The sequence below is a fragment of the Gallus gallus genome, chromosome 7 (assembly GCF_016699485.2).
Source record: "Gallus gallus isolate bGalGal1 chromosome 7, bGalGal1.mat.broiler.GRCg7b, whole genome shotgun sequence".
Lineage (NCBI taxonomy): Eukaryota > Metazoa > Chordata > Aves > Galliformes > Phasianidae > Gallus > Gallus gallus.
In genome coordinates this window covers 5,103,506-5,129,309 of record NC_052538.1, presented here as the reverse complement: position 1 = coordinate 5,129,309, position 25,804 = coordinate 5,103,506, and the positions used below count along the sequence as shown (strand labels likewise).

Sequence of the window (25,804 nt, the reverse complement as noted above, 5' to 3'; positions counted from 1 at the left end):
CATCGCTGCGTGACGTGTGTCAGGATCAGTAAGTGGGGCTTGGTTTTGCGTCACGCTCGCTGCAGAGAGGTCAGGGTTCAGCAGCTGTCCTGACTAACAGGCAGTTATGGGATGTACTTCAGGAAGTTGGCTGTCCGTCTGGGCGCTCCTCATCCTGCAAAGTGCTCTTCCCCGAAGTGCTTCTCAGCAGTGGGAAGGTGAGTCATGCCAGCCAGGGCAGTGGTTCTCATTGGCCTGGCCAAGGACTCCAGGTGGTTCCTGTGAGGGAACCTTAGCCAGAAAAATCCCCTACTCATTGTGACTCCAGTGATGAGAAAGCCAAGGACTGTTCCCGTTGGGGTACTGTACTGGCTGATTTGGGATCTGGGGCTGGGGTTGACTTGATCAATGGGGATACATGCGTCTGTGCCAGTGCTAGAGGGAAAATTGGGATTCTCTTCCAGATAGCACAAGCATGAGCCCCTTTAACTGCCTATAGGCTTGCAGCTTACAGCCCTGCTATACTTCTCTGAACAGCCAGGACTGTATTGTCCTCTGAAACGGGGTCCAGCTGGCAGAAAACCCTCATCTCCACTCCTTGTGCCTCCACAAGGGTTCAGTTCTAGGCTGGGGAGGGGTGCTAATAAAATCAGCCTGCTATTGCTGTGGAGTCCGCGCTATCTAGATTTCGATCTGTGTTTTGTTTGGACATCGCTGCACCTATTTAACATCTGGCCCGTGCAGTGTTAGGCCACTCACAATGGTTTTGTGACCTCTTTGTCCAAAATTTAGGAGCTGCAGGGGATTCTGGAAATTCCTGTTTTTTGCATCCTATCTTTCTTGGGACATAGCATCTCTTTAGGCCTGCAAAAATTGGCAGAGAGCCTTCCCCATTGTGATCTTCAGTAGAGATCCTCTGCAGTGCAGGATCTCTACAAAGAAAGCAGCTAGTCAGAGGTGTCAGCTTTCTGTGCCCATCACCAAGCAGGACTGCTGCCTGTGCTTTCACAGCCTCTCAGTTCTGCTGATTTCATCGCCCCTTTCGATAAGGTGATTGGATCTGATTTGTTTGAGTTACAGCCTGACAGCTTCCATCCCTTGCAGACACAACACCGTGTCGCAAGGCACGAGGGAACGTGCTGGGCTCACAGCAGCCTGCATCCAAGAGAAAGCAAGGAAGGGAGCCTTCCCAGTGCTCTGATACCTAGCAGATGTGATGTTACCAGGTCAAGGATTTGAGAGGATCAGGCAGCGGAAGAAGCCGTACTCAGATGGTGCTTTAAAGCTGTAAAGAGCAGCATGTGATGGGCTGAATCATCCTGTGCTCAGCAGCAGGTCTGAGCACTGCTGCACAGCCTTTTTTATGAGCTGTGCTGTGTTTGAGTGGCCCTGCATTGGCCCCTGAAGCTATTTTGTAGGGCTGCACTAAGCCATTACCAATTCACGACAATCAAATCTGCTTGTGGCTTGTTTATGGACTGGGCACTATTTGCAGTTTTTCAGTGTGTCTTGTTTCTAGGGAATTGTGATTCTCCTTTTTCATCTTCAGAAGCTTCTGGGCCACTAGAAAGGCTTTTCCCCCTCTAACCAGGTTCTGTCAAGGTCGGTGACCTGCTATGAGCCAGAATACGATGCGTGCAATATTAAAACCTGGCTCTTCAGCTATGATGGGAGGATATTTTTTTTTTCTAAAGCACTTGTAGTTCAAAAAATCTGGGGCAAGCCGGACTGCCAATTATTACTGTACCTTTGTCCTGTGATCTAGTGACTGAAAATCTGAAGTAAGACACGATCCAGCTGTGGTTTTGGTGCCATTTTGGACTCTGCGAGGGAGGTTGAGCCCTGTCTGTAGGCGCATCCTTTCTGCAGAGCTGGGCAGGGTGCATCTCTGCTCTTCCCTCCAATTAGCTGTGGCATGTGATTTAAACCACAGCAGCAGATCCTGGTAGGAATGATATTTAGAGGACAGGCTGTGTTTTAACTTTGGCTGGTGATCTCAGCAATTTGGCTTAAAAGCTGTGTAACAGTCCTGGGCTCTGTGCAGCCCTCAGGATGAGCTTCCTGGCCTGATGTTGCTATCAGAGCAAGCGGTGGCTCCTGGTATGAGGCCAGAAAGCTCTGGGATTTTTAAGTAGAGAATGGAGTGTGCAAGCAGCATGTCAGCATGTCATGAAAAACAAAAAAGTATTGGAAAAAGCCTTGAAGAGCTATTCTGGAGGAACTGGAAGGCCTGAAGAACTGAGCTTTACCTAAAGGTGGTGATTTGCATCTTTGGGAGGGCTTCTGTAGAGAGGTGTGATGGGTTGGGGAGGATCATGCAACAGCAAAGTAGCCTGGCAGCATCATCTTAACATGGAGGAGTGTGTTAGGGAGGAACAGCTCAGCCTACGCCTTCTTTTCATTGCTGCTATGGCTGTTGTAGGCTCTCGTGGTGACTTCATGGCAAAAAATGTCTTTGATTCCTCTGTTTTTATCCCTCTGCTCTCCTTGACTCCAGCCAAATGTCCTTCAAGTTATCTTTAGGACTCTGGAAGGAAAGTCTACATGTTTAGCTTCATGATTGATTTTGGTACGTGCTGTGTGAATGCAAAGCAGTGCTTGAAAGTACAGCCAAGAAAATCCCAAGGGGATATAAATGTGTGTGTATAGATATGCGTTACACTGAGGCTTGCTTTCCTCTTTTGCCGATGCCAGGTCCTACTATGTGACATTTCTTAGCACTGAGAGCACCTGTGAACTCTTATGCCACTGCTGATTTGCCATCCAATGCACATGGGGAAGGAAACGGAAACGCTGCCAGAGTGCTTGCTCTCTCCCACTTTCCCCCTACATCTCCTTTCCCATCTGATTTGTCCAGGTCAGTTCCCATTTTTGATCCTTCCTTCTTATTTGAAGGCAACCGGTGGCTGCTGTGTCTGGAACAGCTCTGGTAGAGGCTTCTTCCTCTACAAAGTTACACCTTGATGGATGAGCTCCACATGGTCGAATGCAAACCTTGCCAAGCATGAAGGACTATCAGCAGTGTTATGGATGACTGTGGACTTCCTGCTGAGAAGTATGTTGGCTTCTTATTTGCAGTCTGCTAAAAGAGTGCTCTTGCAACAACTTTTGGCTTTCCTTAAATCCTAATAAGTTCTTCTCCCTTTTCCAAGAAGTCTGAGATAAGTCGCTCCTAAGCTATCCACTGCCTGTATTTGTCTGATTTCTTCCTTTTCTGGACGTGTATCAGATGAGTGCTGTTGGGTGGAGGTAGGTTGGACATTGGCCATTCTTTGGCTTCTGCCGTGAGTCCAAAGACTTTTATCTTTTCAGTGTGACCATTAAGCAAAAAAAACAAAACAAAAAAAACCACCCAAAAAACGGAAATTAAATCACAAACGACTTCATTAAAATAATAATCAAAGCCTCATGAAAGTATACAGAAATCCTCTAAGCTCTCTCTTCTTTGAAACTTGAATCTTATCTCCCCCTGTCAAGGTTAATTGTTGCTGGGTTCAAAGCATGGACAAGCTTTCATTAAGATTGGAGTGCTGAGCAGTGGCTGGGCCGGGTTTGTCTGCTGGGTGGTTTGATCAGGGTCGAATTCAGTCCAGTACGTTAAGGAGGGAGTGTCATCTGTAACTGTGCATTTCATTATACGTGTGGGTTTAGATCTGACTCTTAATATTTCTTGGGCGTCTTCTCCCAAGGTTATAATCTGTGGAGCTATTACAGAGGTGGTTGCTTTATGTTGTTTCTCTCCATATTGCTTTGAAGACGACAGTATGGCAATGTTATCAGATCTGGAGTGCAGGAACAGCTGTTGGAGGTTCTTTTATGTTATGGTGACTTTGCTAATTTATCTGTTGAGAAGCAAATGTTCTGTGCTGGGAGGCAAATCTTCCTAATTTTCTAGTTAACCTATGAAGAGCCAAGGCTGATTTTTTTTTTTTTGACCCTGGTTTGAGTCACTGTAAGAGCCCAACCTGTGCGTTGCAGTTGGACTTGATGATGATCTTTGAAAGCCTTTTCTAACCTGAGCAATTCTATGTGCCTTCAGGATCACAGCTCTGTTGGCTGATGTTTTTACTCCTGTAGCTCACGTTCTGCTGAAGGGGTGCATGGATAAGAGGGGCTATTAAGAACACGAGCAATGAAAAAAATAACAAACTACATCAGCGTTAAAGAAAATAATAATGAAATGGGCATAATGAGTACTTGAAATAACTTTATAACCTCTTGAGCTGGGAAATATATATTCTAAATGACAGTTCCCACCCTCTGCCCTGAGCTTCTGTTTTAACGAGTCATGTGTTCAACTGGCGAGGTTAATATGGGAGACAGTATTTCACATGCAAATGAGTTAAGATTATGGTTCTGCTTGGGTAAATCACAGAAACTCTTCAATGCCTCAATTTACTCAACCTTAAAATGGGGCTACTGGCATTCTCTTCACCCCTGTTCTGTCCCCTGAGATCCTCAAGCTCAAAAGGGCGCTGACGAGATACTGGAAGAGGGATGCGATGAGCTAGGTCAGGTTGATGGTTGGGCTTGAGGATTGTGGAGGTCTTTTCCATCCTAAATGATCCTATGATTCTGCATTATTTTCTGACTTTCTGCCATTTGTATGAAGTGGAAAAGAGGCTTGCTTGTATTAGTGCTGGAATCCTTCCTGGTAATTGTGTTAGAACTGGCAGTTGGGGAAGTAAACTTGTTTTGAAGACAGTTTTTGATCTTTTTACAGGAATTTTTGTAACTTTTATCAAAACTTTCCAAATCTTTTCATACCAAATAAAATTCCTGAATTCCTATTAAATGCAACTCGATGTGATTGATTAGCATTACATTTCCAGCTTTTCCTTCAGCCCACTCCTTTCCTGTGGCCTGTTTTCATTTCCTTGCTAATCCAAGCGTGTCTAATGTGCCTGGTTAGCTTGGGGAGGTTTTTTTTATGGTACAGATATGTGAGGGAGATCTGGCTAAGATTGTGCTTAACTGTTGGCATCCATAAATATAGGTGGGGGGGGAAAGGATAGCAGAAAGGTCAGGGAGAAATGCTGTTGGTAAAAAGAGATGGTGAGGAGGTCTGGGGAGGCAAAATGTGTAGCTTGGGCAAGAGGGGATGAAAAATACTTGCGAATGGATCCAGATGCAGGAACTGCAATCCCATTGGGCTTGTATTGCTTTTAGCTGTCATGTTAGTTGCTTAGAGAAATGTGAGCACCCGCTCCTTGTCTGTGTCCAACAGTCCTTGCATTCAGCTGCAGGGCTTTGGCTCTATGCGCTGTCACGTTCCTCCTTTGGCGAGCTCAGAAGTGCTGGTGATAAGCAAGCATCCTTTGCTGGTGTGCCGAAAGAAAGGCCACCTTGCCTTGAAAGTGCTCTCTCTGAAGACAGCTTTGGTGATTGCATTTAGGGAGGTTAGTCCATTTGTTCTTGCTGTGAATTACAGAAACCAGACCTCTCATTTTCATATGGTCTCTATCCACTAGCAACCAGCTGGTGCTAGTATTTGGTATCAGCTGGGAGCCTGGTCAGGAAGCTTTTATTTACTTACTATTTTTAAAATTCACTTTGAAATCTCCGCTGCCTTTTCAATGTTGCTCTCTACCTTCTTGACCTGTCTCATTCATCACTTACACGAAACTCTGCAGTATGCTTTGGGTAGGTGTGAGTGTCGTGATGTAGTGACCAGATGGTGCCATGCAATAGGACCATTCTAGACACATCCCTAGCCTCACTTCAGCGCTCTGGAAAGTATGAACTCAGCATGATCTCTATGAAGCTGGAGCAAATGACTGCGTAGCTCAGGAACAATCTTCTTTTGCAGTCTAGTGCACTTCCATGTGTGAAAATGGGTAGGCGTACAATTTATTAGGCTAAGAAAGCGAAAGGCTGTGGCTTTTAGATGATTTGTGTGTTCATTTTTATGAACAAATCCCACGCTTTCCTTCATTAACAGAAAGTATTTGCTTTAGGTACAGCACAAATCTGATGTTGAGTTTAAGATTCCATAAATCCCCATTTATGGAAAACCTAAGTTCCTACACTTCCAAGTCTCTTCACGGTAAGTTTGGGTTCTGTGTCTGCATTGGAGACTTAAAGTTGAGTAGCCGGAGCTCCAACCAAGCAGGAAAGGTCAGATTTTAAGCTGTGTTAAAGGCTGGGGCCATCAAATTGCATGAAAATCCTTTCATGTGGGTGGGGGGGGGGGGGATCCTCTGGAGACAGGCAGAGGCCAGCCTTGTTGGAGGAAAGACTAGGAGCAAGGTGAGGACAGGAATCCAGCCTGTCTGAGGCACAGGATAAGGTTTCACTTCTGGGGGTTGGTTCGTTTGCTAAAGCAAACAAAACCTTGGTTTTGACTTTGCTCGTTTGTTTCTCTTTTTCTGGAAATGTGTTCCTTTATCAAGAGGTGCAGGAAGCTTTGCAAAACTCGATTGGCAGTGAGACACTCTCAAGCAATTTCATTTCTTTCTTGAAAGATTTCCCGGTGTGGGTTCCAGTCAGCTGAGCATGGAACACCCAGGCTCTCTTACAGGTTTGGTGCCAGGGACTTGGCCAACAACATGATTCTGCAATATGCTGTAGTGGTGACTCTTGCTTTACCAAGTGACATGTTTTGTTCCAGTGGCATCAGACAGCTTTCTGAGGTTTGAACATGCTTGTTAGAGACTCAGAGGTCTCTGGGTGATGAAGTTTACAAAGCAGTTAGCATTTGTCTTTGGTGCCAGTGTTGATGTGCCTTGCAGCAAGGGTCATTAGCAGACAATTGTCCCCTTCTGAAATTGGGTGAAGCCTTTGGGCTTTGCCTTGATTTGCCCAGTGTTGGAAGAGTGCTGTAAGGCTCTCTCTCCTTCTGCCCAGAGGTGGTTGTGTTCTCAGTGATATCAGGTGTGATAGGTTAACAGACACCACAAAAATCATAGGATCAAAGACCTCTTTTGATAATTTATTTTATCATGGAATCAAAGACCTCTATGATCACCTACTCCAATTGTCAACCCGTCGCCATTGTGCCCTTTCCTAGAGCTTAGAGCTGCATCATGGACATCAGGGACACGATTTAGCGGAGGGTTGTTAGTTAGGGTAGCATGGCTAGGTCATGGTTGGACTCAGTCTTTAAGGTCTTTTCCAACCTGAGTGATTCTATGATCATTTTGTAGGAGCAGATCTCCTGTGCTCTGAATTCCTCTATCAGTGCCATGGATGGTGGCCGCCAGGAGCTCTGCCCTTGGCTTTCACTCATGGAAACCAATCTGCAGTGATCTGCCACCTAAAGCCACTACTAATGATAGGCATTAGCATAAGCAAATCTAATTCACTGACTTTTCTCCAGTGCACCATACAATTGATTTCATCAAATGAAATCTATGCGATAAAGCTCTGGAAGTGAAGGGAGATCTACAACTCAATTGTAGTTCAGCCACAAATCAATTTCTCCTTCTTTTTTCTTTCTTTTTGACAATTTCAGCTCGTTGGGGAGGCCAGAAAGGGTGGAGGTTTTACAAGGGTGGGTATGCTCTTTATCACCGACGTTTCATACCCTGGCTGAAAATGAAATGAAAATGTTGCAGGTATTTTTTGGATTAGTCACAGGAGGGAGATGTCTGAGTCAAGACAGTTGCCTGGCTATGAAGAGCTTTAGTCAGGCATAAACCTAAGCATGCTTTTTATCTGTAAGTTTTGTTGTTACTGTGCAGAATGCAGAATTGGGGAGAAATGAATGTGTATTCATTTGAGCTGACGAGCGTTTGGCTTTTGGTGACTTTTATTCTCTTTAGCAAAGTCACTGCAAGTCAAGGGTAGCTCTACACTTGGGCTGTGCTGATGTAAATAGCAGTAGTGGGCTGGTTTCCAGCAGTTGGAAATGGAGCACTGACCTTTAAATGTGCCTTCCAACTCAAGTGATTCCGTGGTTCTATGAACTGCTATGGTCCTGTCCCAGCTTTCTCCCGTGACTTCAGCAAGTTCTCCATGACTGAGGATAGTAGGTTCAGTCTGTCATTGAGCTGGTGACCCCAGGATGTTCCAGCTGCCCTGTCTTTCCTGGGTGCTCAAAACCCATGTTTTCCTAGAGTGCCTCTCCCAACTGAGCCAACCACACCACTGTACACAGTGGTTTTATATTTCTCTCCGTGCAGGGTGATTTTATGAGGTTGTGATATTGGCACTTGACTGCGTATTTACCTTTTCTTTTTACTGCTGCCTGCAGCCCAAGAGAAAAACTGCAAATCTTACTGAAAGAAAGCTGATCCAACTCCTGTCTGTGCTGTGATCCCATGGGAATGTGGTGGTCACCCAGGATGTGTTCCTATCCATACCAGGAGGTCCTTGCTCTGAGCTTCTAAGGGAAGTGCTGGGAGGCAGTGGGAATTGGCCAAAGGGACTGCCCCAGTGCATCAGTGGGAGTTGCTAGCATGCAGCTTGGCAGAAGCAAGCTTTAAGGATGGATCTGTAAATGGAGAAGGCATCTGAGTGAGTGTGGGGCTATAATGCATGGTAATGCTTGCTGTCTGGGGGGAGGAAAGGAAAAATGCCTTCAGAGGATGGAAACAACAGTAATCCATGAGAAACTAGCAGAGAAATGGAAGCAATAAACATAGCTAACTTTGAAGGGACACTGCAATCTTCCCCCCTCTCCCTCCTCCCCCCCTTGTTTTTCCCCAGTCTGCTGCTCTGTTTCCTATTCACGATAAACACCATGTCCAGGAGCAAAAAGGAGAAATTAGACCACATCTTCTGGAATGCTCATGTAACTGGAGGAATGATGGATACTCTCTGTGAATGGCCACTGCAGAAATAGCTTGTGCAATACGTGCTGTGGGAGTACAGCCCATCCAAAATATACCATTTCGGTTTTTGTTCTATAGATGGAACTGTTTTCCCTTGGGGTGCCTTTTTAAGAATGGCTTGGATCTATCCAATAGATATGTCTGCTGCAGTTTTTGAAGGCTTTATGAGGCTGGATCTTTTGGGAGACTTTGATTCTCTTTTGTCCACTTGTTGCTGCTTCTGGTGGCTGGAGTGGATGCAGGAAAGGTTTTGGCCAAGCAGTATCCCTTAGGCTCTTCAGAGGGATATGTGAAGGGAGTGGTCAAGTGAGAACTGGTGTCTACTATTGCTGATCTCATCAGCCTCATGGTTTCCATGAGGCTGTGTGAGATGTGGCTGCATTGTGCAGATTGCTTGGGTGCTAGTTTATGTCCAGGTAGGTTGAAAGTGCCAAAGGAAGCAGCCTGGGTTCGCTGGCTTTAAAGCAGTCATGTCACTACAGTCTTTTTATTTCAGGGTTGCGTGCATTTGTTCTGAAAGGAGCTAAGATTGCACAGAACAGAAAGGTTCAGAAATGGAAGGAGCAGGGAAACTGAGAACGCCATCCAGAACCCTGAACTTCCCTGTGCACCATCCACCTTATTCCCAAGCTGACCTGCAGACAGTGTCCTGCAGAGCTGGGCTTCACCAGCAATCCTTGTCCCTTTTCACTTTGCTTACACAGCTGGTTTTCAAGTACTCTTGAAAAAACATACATTCAATACAAATATTATCCCTGTACATCCTCCCTCTGTTATTTCTTGTGTGCGGGATCAGCAGTTTGCAGAGCGTACCTCGAATCCCACCAGGGGCCAGAGCTGCCCACAGCCTATGAGAAATATTGCCTTACAAACTCCTTCACCCGGCCGGTCCAAAGAAGTGCAAGTGGTGACTGGGAAAGGTATAGCAGCCCTGGGATGGGTTGTGTTCAGTCAGGCTGTAAAAAGGCCCCGGGTTCTGAGAGAGGCTTCAGTCTGTGGGGAGAGATTGTGAGGTGTGAGGTTGCTGGCTTTGTGCAGGTTATTACGCTTCCATTGCTGATTTCTAAATGGAGTCCTGTTGCTGAGAGAGACCAGGTTTGTCTTTACTAAAAACTTAGGGGTGGGTTTTTTCTGTTCCAAGGTATGTATGTAACGTTAGATGGCCATCTCTGTGCCTCATCACCTCTGAGATTTTTCCACTGACATTCACCTCGAGAAACTACAAAGAGGTAAAAACTACAGTGGCTTGCCGTGTTTTTGCTATAGTGCCTCGCTTTGATATAAATCCTCAGGGTAAAAAAAACACCTTCCTTTTGCAGCGAAAGCAAAGGCTGTGAGGGATCTTTCATGAAACAAGCTTAGTTCCTCTGGAGGACTGACATCCCCATTTTTAAGGCCTAATTGCATGAAGTCTCCTGTGATAATTTCTTAGACAGCAAGGGAAAGCTGTTGGAGCCAGCCTCCAGCATGGAGAGGCTCGAGCCCAGCAGGTCGGTGTGGTGGGCTTGATAGGGCAACAAAGAGATCCAAAGAACTGAGCAACAGCAATCCTGTCCTATGCGCTTAGAGCTCTTTTTTTTCCCTCATCCATTACTAACACAAATTCCTTGGGTTGATCAATATTAAAAGGGCTCACTTAAAGGCACGTTTTCTTTGCGACTCACCTCTGTTTTTATACCATTCTTATGATAAAGGAACGCTCTGTAGTATCAAGTTATCACTGCTTGAGAGTGGAGGCAGTGCTCATAAAAAGGCATTGGTCTGACACTGGGCTGATGTTGTCCAACACTCTGGATTCATCAAGCAAGGCTGGACTTCCTACCTTCACGTTGGAGCTGCTGATGTACACTTTCTTCCTCAGCTTTGTCCCCCATATAATGTCACAGTCCCCTGGCTCCATTTGCTGCCATGTGGGGTATGGGTTCTTGTTTCCTGAGATGACAGCCATGAAAGGATGGCTGGGCAGCTGCTGCTATCTCCCCTCCATTGGGAGCTAGAGCCTTGTGTGCATTAAAGCCTTCCTTCTCCTCAGCAGTTCAGATGGCTGTGTGTCTGTCAGAGCAGGTACAATTTCTCAGGTTCTCCATCTAAACCTTTTTTTAAAGCTATTTCAGTGTGATTTGACAGCCAAAGGTCTGTACGCTGGTTTGTAGGATTTCAGCCCCCACATTTAACCTGACCATCACAGCCCCCTCATAAACCTTAAGTAACAGCGATTTTTAAAGCCCTCTGCTGCGTTGATTTATATATTTTTCTGCAGCATCAGCATTGCTTTAAAGGACAAAGGTTTTTATAATACAGTTGTAAATTATTTTTCTAAGTATCTTAAGTGCCTCCTGGGAACGCCTGATCACTTGAGATGCTTTGTAATTTATTTCTTCTCATGTTTTTCAGCAAGTGCAATAAAGCATTTGTAAATACCCCAGGATGAAGATCGTTACAGATGGCACTGACATGCACCAGGCTCACGTGGAAATCCTTGTATCACTGCATGAAGGAAAAAGGAGATAGGAATGATAAGCCTGAAGTTTTCCTGAGCCTATGTGACAGGTGTGAGCAGCTGAAGCTCGTGGAAAAAGTTCTAAACATGATAGTTTTCCTTTCTAAATCCTCTTTCTAGGGTCCTCACTGGCATCTCTCTCTGCTGCGTTCTGACTTGTGCTCTGAAGCCAGCTGTTCAACTGGTTCAACTCTGAAGCCAGCTGGCTCAAAAAAACAACAAAACGCTACAGGCAGGTGAGCCAAACCTGTGAAGAGCAATCAGCATCAGTGCCTACGTGCCCTACTATGTGCCCAGGTAAAAGGTGTTGCTGTCCCATTGCTACTCTGAGAAGCAGAAGGGTGTTGGGGGTAGGATGGTCCCTACCAACTCCAACTGCTACTGGTGGGACTCTCAGCTGCAAAAGCACGTTTTTACTGTGTAAGGTTTGGTGAGCCATCTGTTTTCTCAAATAGTGTAATTCTCAGCACGCACAGCTTTATTTCTGAACTATACAGCCTTAAACTTGGCAATAAGTGCTTTTGTCCAGGTCTGAACTTGGATGGCTGGGACGTGCATCGCTTGTATTCTCTTGAGCAGAGCCACGTTTTGGCTTGCAGTAGTGCTGTTCTACCCTCCTTCTGCTGAGTGCCTGATGGGCTGTACCATGTTTAAATGGTAAATCAGGTCCAAAAGGACATCAAAAGCAACCTCCTATCTCTTAAGCTTCAGGTGTAACTCAAGGAGCTCAATGAAATATATGAAAAGCTTCGCTTTCCTTTGTGCTTGCTGCTGAGGAAGGTTTATACTATTTCCAGCTATCTCAATGTAAATACATTACACTGTTTTCCAACATTTTAGACAGTTCTTCTCTCCCCAGCATTAACTTTGCTTGAAGCATGCTCTGCTGATTATTAAGATGAGAAGTATCTAAAGGGAGTTTACTGTGCAAGAGCCTCAAAGCTCAGCAGCTACATGTAGCAGCTCCCTGAGGTATTGACCATCCCGTGCTCTGAATGACAGCATCAGATTTGTATTTTCTCTAAATAGCCTCTTTGCTTTCCCAGTGCTCTTTATTGCTTTCATGTAGCTTTTACCCGTAATGGCCTCAAACACTTGTAGCCATTTCATCTGGCTGTATTCTCCAGTCCAAGTGCTGTGCTAATCTGTGTGGATTTGTTACAGGGATGTAAACGCTGGTTGAAATACTACAAGCCCGTGTTTCCCTTTGGTGAGAAGGCCAAGAAGATTGCTGATCAGTAAGTAAACATAGAGGAATGGCCTTTATTTCTCGCTTGATGCTGGGATTTCTGCCTAACTGCACCTCCAGGCGCGCTTACAGAATGCCAACAACCTCTTGTAGTAAGGCAGGGCGTGCTGGTCCTTTGACAAAACAGATCCAGAGGGCTTGAGATATCATCAGCACACCCTGTCTGCTCCTGTTAGCTCATGCAGAACCAGCAGTGGTTGTATTGCTCGCGGCACAAGGTAAATACCAGTTGCTGAAGAGCACTGATCTTTGTAGCAGAGGAATTGTTCGTGGCATATTGACCTGCCCTGAGCTCCTGGTAAATCACTAAGTGTCATTGATCAGTGCAGCACAGATGTAATAAGTAGTATGTTTTGTTCTGTGTAAACACACTGGGCCTGCTTGTGAGATCAGTTATGAGCGCCATCCCAGTGACTGCCTTAAATTCATTCTCCTTTTGCTCATGACCTTCCCTATGCTTCTCACCCGCACGAGTTGTTCTACAGCAGCTGGTCGTTGGCTCCAGATGTTTACCTGGCTGTAGCTGTCTGCCCATGCTAACCAAACACCTGCCTATGCAAATACCTTGTGCCCCAGTCCTGAGGGATGGAACCACCTGCCTAGAAAACCAGGCCAGCCCCTAAAGTGTGCCTAATGTCTGCTTGGTAGACCAATCCTCCTTGATGTGTGGGCCTCTTTCCCGAGCAATTAACTGCTTGGTGAGGATCTCGCAGACCTGTTGGAAGTGCCTTTTGACCTTGCTTTCATTCATTTGGCCACTAATAGCTTGTTCAGGGATCCAGAGGGTTTAACCCAACCAGCAGACGTTGCAGCTGGCCTGGTTGCTGTCCTGTTGCTCGCAGTTCAGATTCCTGGCTTTGTGCAGCAATTCATAAATAAATCCCCCCTTCTTCCCTGTGCTACTGGAGCCAGCTCTGGGTGTGTGCTGATTACAGCCGTGGTGGTTGACATCAGTATCTTAACTCACTCCATTGCAGCCTGCTTAAAAAAGCAAATGTATCTTTTCTTTGTTGTGTCAAGAACAAGATTAACTCCTCCTGTTGCTGTGCAAGAAACATGACAGGCCCCTGCAAGAAAAAGCAATCAGCTTGGAGCAGCTGCCTTCGTTTTCTTTTTGCTGGGCTGTGTTTCTCAAGATACAACAGCAATGCCAATGATGCAACGCCTCTCCTGGGAGAGAGTTGGATGAAGCATGCTGGTGGATCTCCAGCAGAGGGTGGGGAGCAGCAGTTGATCTAGACCAAATGATGACTTAACCTTGCCTTAAAATGAAGAAGCTTTTCCTTTTTCTTCTTTTTCTGTTGGAAAATTCACTTTTCTTTCCATGAAACCCAACATTCCTTTCCTGCAGTGCTTTTCCCTACCCAAAGGTTGCCTGTTGGAAAGCTCCCCAGCAGCTTTATTGGTGGGCCAGGGGATTTTCCAGGGCTAGCTTGATGTTTCCATTAGGCAACGTGAGGCAATTTTTTCTCTGTTTTCTTTTTTCCCATTTTTAAAGACAGCCAAGCGAAACAACTGCTGGGGTGAGCTTTAGTACCTGATTCGTCTCTATAAAACTTGCTACAGTGTGAGAGGGCTTTTCCAGAGCTATCTGCAATTTGCTTTTGAAGCTGTGTTTTCTCTAAGGCTGCAAGTAGGAGTTAATAAAATGGCTCAGGAGCCTGGTTCATTTTGGATGCCTAATTGGGTCTCGATTTGTTTCAGCTGAGACTTGTTAAATTTATCCCATGACCCTGTAAATATAATCTGCCTTTTCATCCCTTAAATAGCCACCATCCTCCTTTCAAACGTTATTCTGTGTTCACATCTCTGGCTTCCAGCTTGGCTCTCTGCTTTCTACTCTCCTGGCTGTGCTGAGGGCAGCAAGGGCTCCACTTATCTGCGCCAGTAGACTTGAGATCAGCTTCACGTTTATTTCTTGCTTTTCACTTGAAAGCTGCTCAGGTGGAGAACAATCTTTTGGCCATTGAAAGGCTGGAAAGAAGCCTTGAGGAATCTGCTTTTTCTCTCTGACAAGTGCCAGTAGTGTTGAATTTGGGAAACAGTTGCTTTGATGTTTCTTTTCTGCCTGGTGAAATCAGTGCCACGGGAAGGTGCTGGAGTGGACCGTCAAAAGGAAAGGCCCTCCAGGAGGAAAGGATGGAGTCATCCTGCCTGAAGAAAGGCAAAGGTGGAGCAGGTTCTGTGTTCAATCTTTGTCTTCCTCTCCCATAGCGTAACACCCATCTGCCTCTGCCCTCAGCACATGCTATGTACATGACTTCATACTGGCGTGGGGATGAAGCACCACCAAGAGATGCTTTACTTGTGTTTTTAAAGCTGTAGGCTTCAGTATGAATCCATCTGGTGGCATAGGGAAGCTACGTAGCAGCGGGGTTGAAACTCGATCGTTGTGGTCCTTTTCAACCCAGGCCATTCTATGATTATAACAGAGCTCATTGCTTTTTTCCTTTGATATTTGCTTGGCTTTCACTGCTCTGCAGGCGTTTCTTCATGTACTTTCAAATGTGATTATTTGTGAAATAGTGTTGTGGATTGTTTTTTTTTCCACTCCCTTATCCTTAGTGACTACCCCTCCTTGCATTTTGTCACTCCTCTGGTTTAGAATTGCTTAACCTGGAGAGGCAAGATTGAGTTAACATGGCTGCAGCTTTACTCCGCAGCCTGTTTGGTGCATTGAAAGAGCAGCTGAACTTCCTCCACATCAAATTCATAATCAATAATTCTCCCTTTCTTCCAGTTATTTTTATATATGCTGTCTGTCAAGCCATGCCGGAAGGGCTCAGAGTGCTTCACGTTGCACTCTGTACCTGAGCAAAGAAGGAACAGATAACAACTAAAAGGCTGTGCAGGTTCCCTGTGCACCCACCTGTAAAGGGGGTGACCAAGGAGACTAACTCATGCCTTTCTTCTCTTATACCTGATCTGGAGGACAGATCTTTACCAGAAAGCTGCCGTTGAATGGCATTGAATGGCTGTGAATATTCATGTGCAGGTTGTTTTTGGAGCAAGTGTGATCAGAGCTGTTGAACTGCTAATGGCACTTGAAAGTGTTAATTTTCACACTGCGGTAAAAGAATCCCAAATTTTGGAGATTTCACTTGAGTCAGGGATGAAGTTCCTGACAGCTTTAAAGCGTGCAGGTGTGAAATGCAGAGTTTGAATGTTAAGTCCCTCTTAAAATGCTTTATTTCATCTGAAAAGTTCTCAGAATTGGTGTTGCTTTGTCAAACTCAACTTTTTTTTTTTTTCCCTCGTAGGGAGCTTGAAGCCTTGACTTCCTATTGCAGCTTTGTTTAGTTGAGTTTATGCATTCTTAGTTCCAACATTATACAGTCTGACCAGGAATTGCCCAGTCACAGTGGGAGATGGGAAGGAGCAGTGTAATTTATTCTTTAAACAATGTGATCATCTACGTTAGAGTGCAAGTTAGTTAATAAAAAGGGTTTTAGTGAAATAATAAGAGGAATTTTGCCCAGATTTTGCTTAGAAATAGTTGCACTCCAATGGGGAATGTGGCCCTCAAGTTGTGCCACAGAGAGTAGCTTCATCTCCTGTAAGCAGCTACCTTGGTCACTCTTGCGTCCTTGATGGATGCATCCTTAGGGAACTCCTATCATGTCCTCTAGGCTGCTCTGCTTCTTCCCTGGCAAGGCAGAGGGGTAGGTGTCTGTCTCTGCGTGCTTGGGAGAAGGGTGAGGTAGAAATAGACTGGGAAGACCAGAGGGCTTTGACCAGATCGTTAGAGCAAAATGGAGTGGATAATTGATGCTGGCAAAAAGACCTAACCACGTGATACTACTTAACCTGAGATGAGCCAGTTCTAGGACAAGCAGCAGTTCCAGCCATGGTTAGAAGCCAAAGAGTGTACTGAGTGGTGCCTGCACTCCTGGTAGAGAAATGCTAGGTGCAGTGGAGTTAGTGGTACGACTCCTGTTAGCATGAGCTGGGGCAGGATTTGACCTTGGACCTGCAGGGAGTACAGTGAGAGTTTCTCCTGGCCTGTAAACCAAGTAACTGAGTGTTATTACGTACGTGTGCACACAATAGTGCTTAGAGCCTGTCTGTTGAGATCCTTCCTTGGGGATCCATATAAAATACCTCTCACAAAAGCTGCCCTGTGTGCAAACAGAGGAAACTCCATCTAGTGACGTAAAAAGAAAAGCCAACAAAACCTTTTCACATGTGTACGTGTATTACCTCTTATCTTACTGCCAGTCTGTTGAAGATATCAGTCCAGCTAAACAGCACTCACCATATGTGAGACTTAAAGTGTTGCCTGGGAAGCACTTCCAGGCCCTGTTCTGTATTCTGCTAATGCAAGCAAAAATGTCCCCTTTGTCATGTTAGTGAATGAATATTTTTGTTCTCCTTTCTCCTTGGATTTATGTCAACCCTGGGTTTCAACCGAGTTTGATCTCCTTACTTTACTGTATTGCAAACAGTAGTCAATAGCTCTTCAGCTTGAGATTGCCTGGATTTATTTTCAGGTCAAGTCAACTCTCCTTGACCCACGTCTGAACCAAAATACATTCCCAAAAGATTCCCCTACAGGATATCGGATCCAAAGACAGAGTGACATTGTAATGAGTTCAAGGTTTCAGTTCAGTACAACAGAGTCCCTGTTGGTGTGGGCAAGGCAACCAAGCCATCCTTCTTGTCTCAGAGCTGGGACCTCTCACGGGGCTTTTCAGAGCAGGTTTTGTCATCCACTGGTTACTGCTCTTCATGGAACAATGTCATTGACTGCAGTCCTGGTATTTGCTGTCTGACAGGAGGCTGGTCCCAGTTCCATGCATGTGTGTATTCATGGCTCTAACGTGCGTGTGTGGAATTTGGTGTGCAGGCTTTAAACAATTGATGGGTTGCTCTACATTCATGATTTTTTAAATCCATTTTTATAAAGAAGGAAAAGTGGCATCTCCTTTGGGGACTGTCTGGCACACAGGCAAAACCAAATGATATTGCATCATAAAGTAAAAACACTGCTTTGAAGAGCTGGGACAGAAATGGAATAAACTCATGAATTTATCCTGGATGATAAATCTTCCTTCAAAAGAAGGCAGCCTTATGTTTAGTACAAAAGACTGTTTATTTCTTCTATGGAAAAAAAGAAGTGGTGTAATCGGATAGGATTAACTTTCCAAGGGGCCCTGGACAGAAGCTAAAGTACGGGCCGCCTCCTTGTGTTCACACTGGATAATTTGAGCTCTGGAGTAGTCTAAGACCCCTCTGGCTTCCTACAGCATTTGGCTATGACCAGCTGCTAGCATGACTTGCACATACAGCCAACATTAAGAACCCCAGCAACGAGGGTTTCTACAGGAAGAAAAACCATCCAAATGCTTGGCTGGTATAAACAGCTTGTCTCAGCTGGGAACCTGGCCCAGGTGTGGGCTGAAACACAGTCTTATTAGTGTTCTTCATCTCAAGCAGCAGTTAAGTACATTTTTAGCAAATACCGATAATGTAAGGCTGACTTAATGTTGCACTAAGAATCTTTGTGGTTTGTGTGTTTTGACTTTGTTGTTTTGACCGTTTGTGGTTGATGTTGCATTAGCCCTTTTAATTTTGTCTACTCATCTAGGAACAGTCCTGTGCATGCTTTTGTCAGTGGGAGCAATGATGCTTCCAATTTCACACCTCACTGGAATGGATGGGAAAGTTTTGACTGAGATAGCTGCGTAGGCAGAAACGAAGAGGGAAGTGAGAGCCTGAGTCCCATTTGCATGTGTCTGCACTTTTATTTTTGCCAAAAGTCCCAGGCAATCCAAGTGATAAGCAAGCCCCTTCTTTAGACCTTTCTGATGGACTGAGTTGAGTTCCCTGTGCTTGAGCTGGGTAAGGCTCTGACCTGGTCAAACTTGCCTGTATTGAGTTATTGTGCAAGAGCTGTTCAACAGTCATTGTTACTTTGTGTTGGTAAGTTTGGCATGTTTTACCCTTGTTTTTCCAGAACAAGCTAGGACAGAATACTTTGGACGGCAAGTTATCATCGAGAAAGGGCACGATCATGAACAGTTACAGTACATTAACTTGTATGCTTGTTGAAGGCCCTTCCATAGCTACTGTGAGAGCGGCTGTACAGCAGAACAACACTGAATGTGTTTGGGATGATTGGACTCGTGCTTATGGAGCTGTGTGAAGTTGATCTGGACCAGTCTTGAATATAGAGGCATGTGAATTGGAGATATTTGGGAGTGCGGCTTTGCTTCTTGGCTAATGTAGGTGATTACATTTAGGTGCCTGGGGGTGAAAGGAACATCCCCTCCCAGGTATGAGGATTCTGTGGTTCCCAGGGGAGGTCCTCTGGGTTGCAAGAAATTGGTTACAACTAGCATGGAAAAATTTACCACTGCTAAAGGGCAAAAACTTAAAGGGAGAAGCTTTGTTGATAACTGTCCACTAAGTTTTTGATTAAACAAAGTGCCTAGAACCATCTTGATTCAGCCTTGTGCACCTGATGCAACACAAAATGAAGATGCTTGTAGGATTCTGAGGGAGCTGTCATCTGGAGAGGAATCATGCACAGCAGTTAATTCCAGCATTTTCCACGCTTTAAGCTAAGCTGGGGGAAATTGGAACCTACATCTCCCATGAAGCTGCCCTAAAGGTAGGGAGAAAGGGGAGATTAGCTCCCATTTGAAAGGAGTGGAAGACCTGTGAGTATTGATCTGCTGCAGATGCTTCTGGCCATGCAGTGTTCTAGGACCTGGGGAATGGAGACAGAGGCAGCAGCTGAAGCAGGGCTATAGTGAGCCCTTGTTTTGCAGCTGGCCATCCAGTTCTACCCCAACCCTGAGAGTCTGGCTGGACTGGGGGCTGGGAGAGCTTGGCAATTGCTGGTGCTGAGCCCAGCAGCAGTCAGAGTTCTAAAGGAGAATGGCAGATAATTCCCACCCAACAAACATCAAACCTGTGGAGAACACAGTTGTAATGCATTTTTCGTCTCACCTGCCACTGGTGTTTGCTAGCAGGCTAGACAGCGTTCACAATGGGCCCAGTAAAAAATTACCCTTCGTGTTCGTTTACTTAACATTTCAAGGAACTGCAGCTCAATCAGGATGACCTTCATTCTCAGCTCCCATGCATGGGCTTAACTCCAGTAACTCTGGTCAGGCTATGCTCATTTTCAGCAGCTGGGACTTGGGCCTTGCTTTTTATGTCCCTTATTCAGTGCTCATGTAGTCAGTTTTCCTTGCCAAGATTCTATTTGCTTTCCTTCCTAAAGGACTGCTCTAAATATCGTGCTTTAAAACAACGTGTCTTTTCTCCCCACAGAGAACAATATGATATGCCACTGTTGAATTAATATGTCTATGAAAAGTGAATATAATCTCCCCAGTAGATCCCCTTTCCAAAAGATTTATGATTTAATGAATTTTTTATTCCTTACCGGTGTGTAGCATTCAGTCACTTTACACCTAGCAGGAGTTTTTCCCAAGGAAGCAACGGAAGGTGGAGAGGGGGGGTTCCACCATCCTGCTTCAAATCCTTTTTTCCTCTCTCTGCTCTGCTGTGCCACTTGTAACACTTGCTGCTGCTGCTGCCAAGTCAAACCCAACTTTCTGTACCACGGCTTCTGTCAGAATCTACCCTCAATACATGCAGGTTGTGGTGCCAGTCTGAGACAGTGCAATATGGAGAGAAGTTTGGAACAGTGCTTATATAAAAATCCATGCCTCTGAAGTCTTCCTGCTTGACTGCTCTAGGCAGGATTTCTTGCTCGGTGTCCTACTCTATCTTCCTCGTGGTCATGGTCCAGTGCATTGTCAAATAAATTGCTGTAATGCCTCCGACAGTAGATTATGAAGCCACAAATAACATCTATAGGTAACACCTTTATTTAGTGGAAGAGGAGTAAAGCAGAAGTGAGATGTGAAGAGGAGAGCTGTTATAGATAATTATTAGCTATGTGGGTAATATTCCTAATTACACCACCCATCGATTTTCTCCTGAAAGCTCTCTTTGCCTTGAAAATGGTGAATTGATTGCTCTGCTGGCCCTTCCCTTGGCTGCTAGGATGCGTGCTGTACCTGTGCTTGGCTTTTGGGAAACTTGCTGGGATCAGCGGCTGCAAATCCTGCTGGGATCGACAGAAAGTGCTGGCAGGGTGGCTGGGCAAGGGGCACTGGCATTAACCTCTCTCATGCTGTGTCTTCAGAGGAGAAAGACAAAGAGCAGCTACAGTCCTGGGTGGCCCCATTGATTGAGACACATGTGAAGCGGTGCGTGCTTTATATTGTCTCCCTGAATCAGCGCTGTTCATCATCACTTGTCAAGAGGTAAATGCTAAAGGCAGTATCCTTTCTGCCTGGAAAACACCAGTCTCCAGCTGCAGGTTTTCACAGGCCTATTGGTGTAGATGGTGAAGATGCTGAAGCCCTGTGACATCCCAAGAAGCTCAGTGTGAGCACAACATCCCGGGGCACGCCACCTGTTCCACCCAGCACCACCAGCACATGCCTGGGTACATGGGCATTAAATGACTTAATTGTTTTCTGTTGAAGGGGAAGTTAAACTGGACAGTACCACAGTCACGGCCTGCTGGACATTCCCTTCTTGTTTCCTGCCATTTCACAGAGGTGACTCCAGACGTCTTATAGGGTGAGGAACGTGACTGGCAGAGGACAGAGAACCCTCCTGAAGGAGGGAGGAAATGAGCGCTGCCTTTCCATCCAGCAGCCCGCTGGCACTGGCTCCCAGGACTGCAGGAAGCCTTTTACCTTTGTGCACTTCATGTATCACAGCCTGATTTCCTGCAGGCTCCTGTCTGTGCAGCTATCCTTGGCTCTGTCATCTCGACGTGGGTGTTTGCACTCCTGGCCAGCACATTGTTCTCTGCCTGTGCATGATGCTGCTGCCTTCAGACACCCTCGGTGATGCTGCTTCCGTCTCACTTCTGCTGCATGCAGATCCTCTCTTATGCAATGGAGAAACATTTCCCTTTGTCCCTTTTTTGACGTGCTATTCTAATGCTCCCCCTCCCAACACATGCGTGTACTTTGCCAGATTGGCTTTCTCTCTCACCCCCCACCCCCAAAAAATCTTTCTAACACTTGAAGCTGCCAAATTGCATTGTTTTTGGTTTTTTTAAATCTATTGACTTAAGTGGGAGGGGCTTGGTGTTAGCTTCCATCTGCCTCACAGTTGGAATAGGAAGCCTTAAGAGAAAGCGAGGCTTTTAGCTCTCGTTCCAAGTGCCAGCAGGGAGAGGCTGCAAGGGACACTGTGGAATCCTGGATTTTCTATTCCTGCCTGTTTTCCCCCTTAGTGTAAGCACTAAGAACTTGTGCTTCTGAGGGAAAAGAAAGGTACTGCTGTAACTCAGGCTTATTGGGCAGGCGGTTAGAGTAATGTGCCAGCTTCCAGCTCCGTGTTGTGCCAAGTACCCTGAGTCAAGTCATTCAGCTGCATTTTCCTTGACTTTTCTCTCATAGAGCTAAAACTGTCATACCTATCTCCCCTGGTCAGAGCTCACCCCTATGTGTGTTTATCTTCAGCACTGAGCGCAGCAGTGTTGACTTCATGCAAGGCTCTATGCTGCCCACGGACATGGTTAGCAGAGGCTCGTGGTGGGAGAATCCTGCTGCTGAAGAAAAGCCTGCTAGCTGTCACCCTTCAAACCAAAGAGTACAGCTGTGGATCTGGAGGCTGGGGCTGCTCGCTCTGTCAAGCAGTTGCCTGATGTTCAGGATTCAGCCTTTAGAGTTTCTCTGCACTGCCTGCAGTCTGGGATGGCAAACTCCATGTGTCAAGCCACATTACACTTGCTGAACAAGTTCTTGCTCAGTTCCTGTGGTGTAAATCCACGCCCTAGGAAATTTGGGTGGGTAAGGACTCATCTTGCTGCATCTGTGCAGGGAGTTCCAGCTTGATGAGCTGCCTCAGAGCTCGCATCTCCTGGAGGCTGTGGTTGGACTGCCTTTTTAACAGCGGTTATAGAGCAGAACTAATCTCACCCAGCAAGTAGCATCAGCCCTGTGCTGATCTTATCTGGGGTGCCCAGCTTCTCCACAGCTCTGCTTGCTGTGTTGTAGGGGGAGGTTTTGTGTTGTGTGGTTCTTTGAGACCGTGTTGTTTTGCTTACTGCTCAAGCATTTCATCCCTGAGTGCCGAGCAAAATCTGGCTTTCATAATGGAAAGGGAACGGGCTCGTCCCTGCTGCGTGTGGAACGTGTTCCCTGTAAAAGATAGCTGGAGGGAGGGACCTGGAAGGGGAGTGAGGGCAGCGAGGGCTCTGCTCCTGCTCTCAGCAAATGCAGGCAGCCTCCTCTCTTGCAACTCCTGGACAGCGAGCAGCCTTGTGGTTGCAGATGCTGGATGGTATTTTTGGAGAGGCTGTAATCCTTGATGTTATTTTTCTGGCACACCAAGTAAGGAAAAACCACTTGCTTTATTGTCCAAGAGACTCTGGACTTCTGCAAGAGTACTTTTTTTTTTTTTTGCTTAGGATTTTCAGAGCCTGATTTAGCCGAGGGCTTCAGTACATGCTTATTTTTAAGCTGAAGCCCGTCGTTGTCTGAACTCATCATACTTCAATTCCGCCAGCATTCGTGGGCTTCAGCGAGCATGCAGAATTTAAGGGAGTGCCAAAATGCTTTGCTCATTGACAGCTGTGAAGTTGGGAGGATCAAACTATCCTCATCCGGGGAGGGGAGCGAGGTATGTTTCATCTCACCTGCTCCATCTGTGGGACAGCGAGGGGCTCATCCTTCTGTCCTTCTCCTTCCTGGCACCCAAACCAACAGTGGGATAGGCTAACATCGATGCATCCTTTCAGCTGTGGGAGGTGTCATGTCCACAGCTTGATCATCTCCTCCTTGCTGGCAGAGAAACTGAGGCTGATTATTGCCCTTTGCTTGCAGGGTGTAAATCTGATTCATCTATGGACTGTGCTGCTTGATGATGTTTGAATGGAAGTTTTTGATTGCCCGTGGAAAGAAGTTGAAGTATTAGTGGGTAAACAAAATGCATGCTTGTTGATGGTGTTTTGGTCCCTTGCATTGCAAGAAGGACACTGAGGCCCTAGTGTGTGTCCAGAGAAGGGCAACAGAGCTGTGATGGTGTGGAGCACAAGTCTTATGGGGAGCGGCTGAGGGAACTGGGGTTGTTCAGTGTGGGAGAGGCCCAGGGGAAACCTCGTTGCTCTCTACAGCTCCCTGATGGGAGGCTGTGGTGAGGTGGCGGTAACAGCAATTGTATGAGAGGCAATGGCCTCAAGTTGCACCAGGGAAGGTTCAGCTTGGATATTAGGAACAATTTCTTCTCAGAAAGAGCAGTGCTGCAGTGGCACAGCTGCACAGGGAGTGGTGGGGGTCCATGGGGATGTGGGCATGGTGGGGCGGGTTGGGGTTCTTAGATGGGGACCGGGTGATCTTAGAGGTCTTTCCAAGTGGAATGGTTGTGTGATTTCTTCACAGGGCAGGTGGTCAGATGGCTTTCCTTTAATGAGGAGAGATGCAGCGGGACGGATCTCAGCTTTGCTGGCACGTCTCTTACACCCCATCACCTTTCCTTGGCGTTACTTTTTTTCTCGGCTTTGCGAGGGAGCAGAGGTGAGAATTTGCTGTCATTCTTCTCAGCGTGTTATAGAGGGAGGAAGAAAACAGCGCAGCCAACCCGCTCTTCCCATCCTTTCCGTCCCCGCTGCTGACAGCGACTCGCTGACTGAGGCTGTCCACCAGCAGCGCTTGAGCCAGCCCGCCGTATGCTGGAGGTATAGGAACAGCCCCGCTCGGGCTGGGCGGACCCCTCCGCTCTCGCCTCAGCCCCCCGAGCTGTCCCGGGCCGGGGGCGGGCGGCGGGGCCGGGCAGGGCCGCCCTCTGGAGGCGGTCTCCCGTTGCCGCTATAAGGGCCGACGGCGGCGGGCGGCGCTCAGTGGCTCGGAGCGGGCGGCACGCAGGCGGTGAGGTAATCATGGCGGGCGGCCGCGGGGGGAGCCGGGCCGGGCCGGGCCGGGCCCGAGCATCGCGCTGCCGGGAGTGAGGTGGCAGGGCGTCCCGCGATGGCTGGGCTGGCTCTGTGGTATGGGGTGACGCGGGTGTTCATGGCACGGCTCGGGAGCGCGGAGTCTCGGAGATGGGGCTTGAAGCGGAGCGGGAGGGCGGGCAGGCTGTGCTGCGGTGTGTGGCTGCACCCTGCTGTCCCCGCGGAGAGCGAAGCGTGCAGGGCAGGATCGGCTCTCTTGGCTGCTATCGCTCTGCTCCCCTGGGCTCGGTGCTCACAGGTGGCACGGAGAGATGGTCTGTCCCCGGGCAGGGCGCTGCTCCTGCCTCTCTCCCTCGCTAACCGGTGAGACTTGTCGTCCGAGCTCGAGCCTATAAACGCAGAGCATCTCATTTCCCTTCGCTGGCTGTAGGGGGAAGCGGTGATCGCTCGGATGCAGGCCCCTGAACTTAGTTGGGGTTGCAAGCCCTCTGCACAGGTTCAGCAGTGATTGCAGCGCGTGCTTTGCAGAACCTCGTGTATTTCTGCTGCGTTCCCTGTGACAGCTCTTTGGGAGCATCACAGGTGTCATCCTTGCCCTTGCGCAGGGCTCCGTGCTGGCAGGGAGAGCTTTGAGTGTGTTGAGGCGAGGTGTGGGGTGAGAGGACTCGGCCAAACAAGCAGTTAACTTGGTTTGAATCTCAGCCTTGTCTTTCAGCATGCCGGCGAGATGAAAGGCTGGAAGGCTGGATAGGTTTGCAAGCAGTGAGCTAGATCCCCTCACGGGGCCAATTTGGGCCTTGTTTGTGGAGAGATTTGATCTCTCCTGGCTGTGTGCATGGCCCGCCTCATTGTTAGTGCCACCAGCTTCTCCTTCCACCGGGACAATAGTGCCTTGAATCTTCTCCTGTAATCCCCCCCCCCCTTATCTCCCTTTTCTTCCTCAGTTTGTCTCTGGCAGAGCCTGGCTGTGGCAAGGCAGGATGGGTGGGAGCTTTGGGAAGAGCCCATTATGCAGACAGAGGGGTAAGAGGTGCTATGTGAACCCTTTTCAGAGGCATGAAGTTTCCCCAGCCCAGGTGCCAGTGCCCTGTGGGAGACAAGAAGAGGCTGCTTAGTGCAGAAGCACATCCCAACTCTTCCTTGCTCTGTTGTCTCCTTCATATGTTACAACATCCTATAACAGCTGAGTGTTCCCTGTGAGTTTCCATCATGAAGGCTATCTCATAAGCCCCACCAAAAGCTGCATCCCACCTAAGAGATCCTTTGGGGAGGTAAGGACACTGAGAGATATAAGAGGTTGAGTAAGTTGTTTCTCTGTGTGCTTTCCTCGGCTTGGTTTATTTCAGTCACTTGGTTGCTTGCCCTGGGAC

General features: G+C 47.0%; 1 protein-coding gene across 9 annotated transcripts in view; it reads left to right on the top strand.

Annotated features, from left to right (window-relative positions):
• The window catches only part of CXCR7 (chemokine (C-X-C motif) receptor 7), a 57,095-nt gene that overhangs the window by 27,764 nt on the left and 3,527 nt on the right, over positions 1-25,804 (top strand). Inside the window, exons 2-5 of one of the 9 annotated variants that reach the window (XM_046943700.1) lie at positions 9,895-11,550; positions 12,418-12,491; positions 23,371-23,464; positions 23,926-24,060. The gene's annotated coding sequence lies outside the window, so the exon portion shown is untranslated. Of the gene's footprint in view, positions 1-9,894; positions 11,551-12,417; positions 12,492-22,719; positions 23,465-23,925; positions 24,061-24,382; positions 25,706-25,804 lie in introns of those variants that run through there. The other 8 variants (XM_015289178.4, XM_046943698.1, XM_040703537.2 and 5 more) reach the window with 8 other exon arrangements.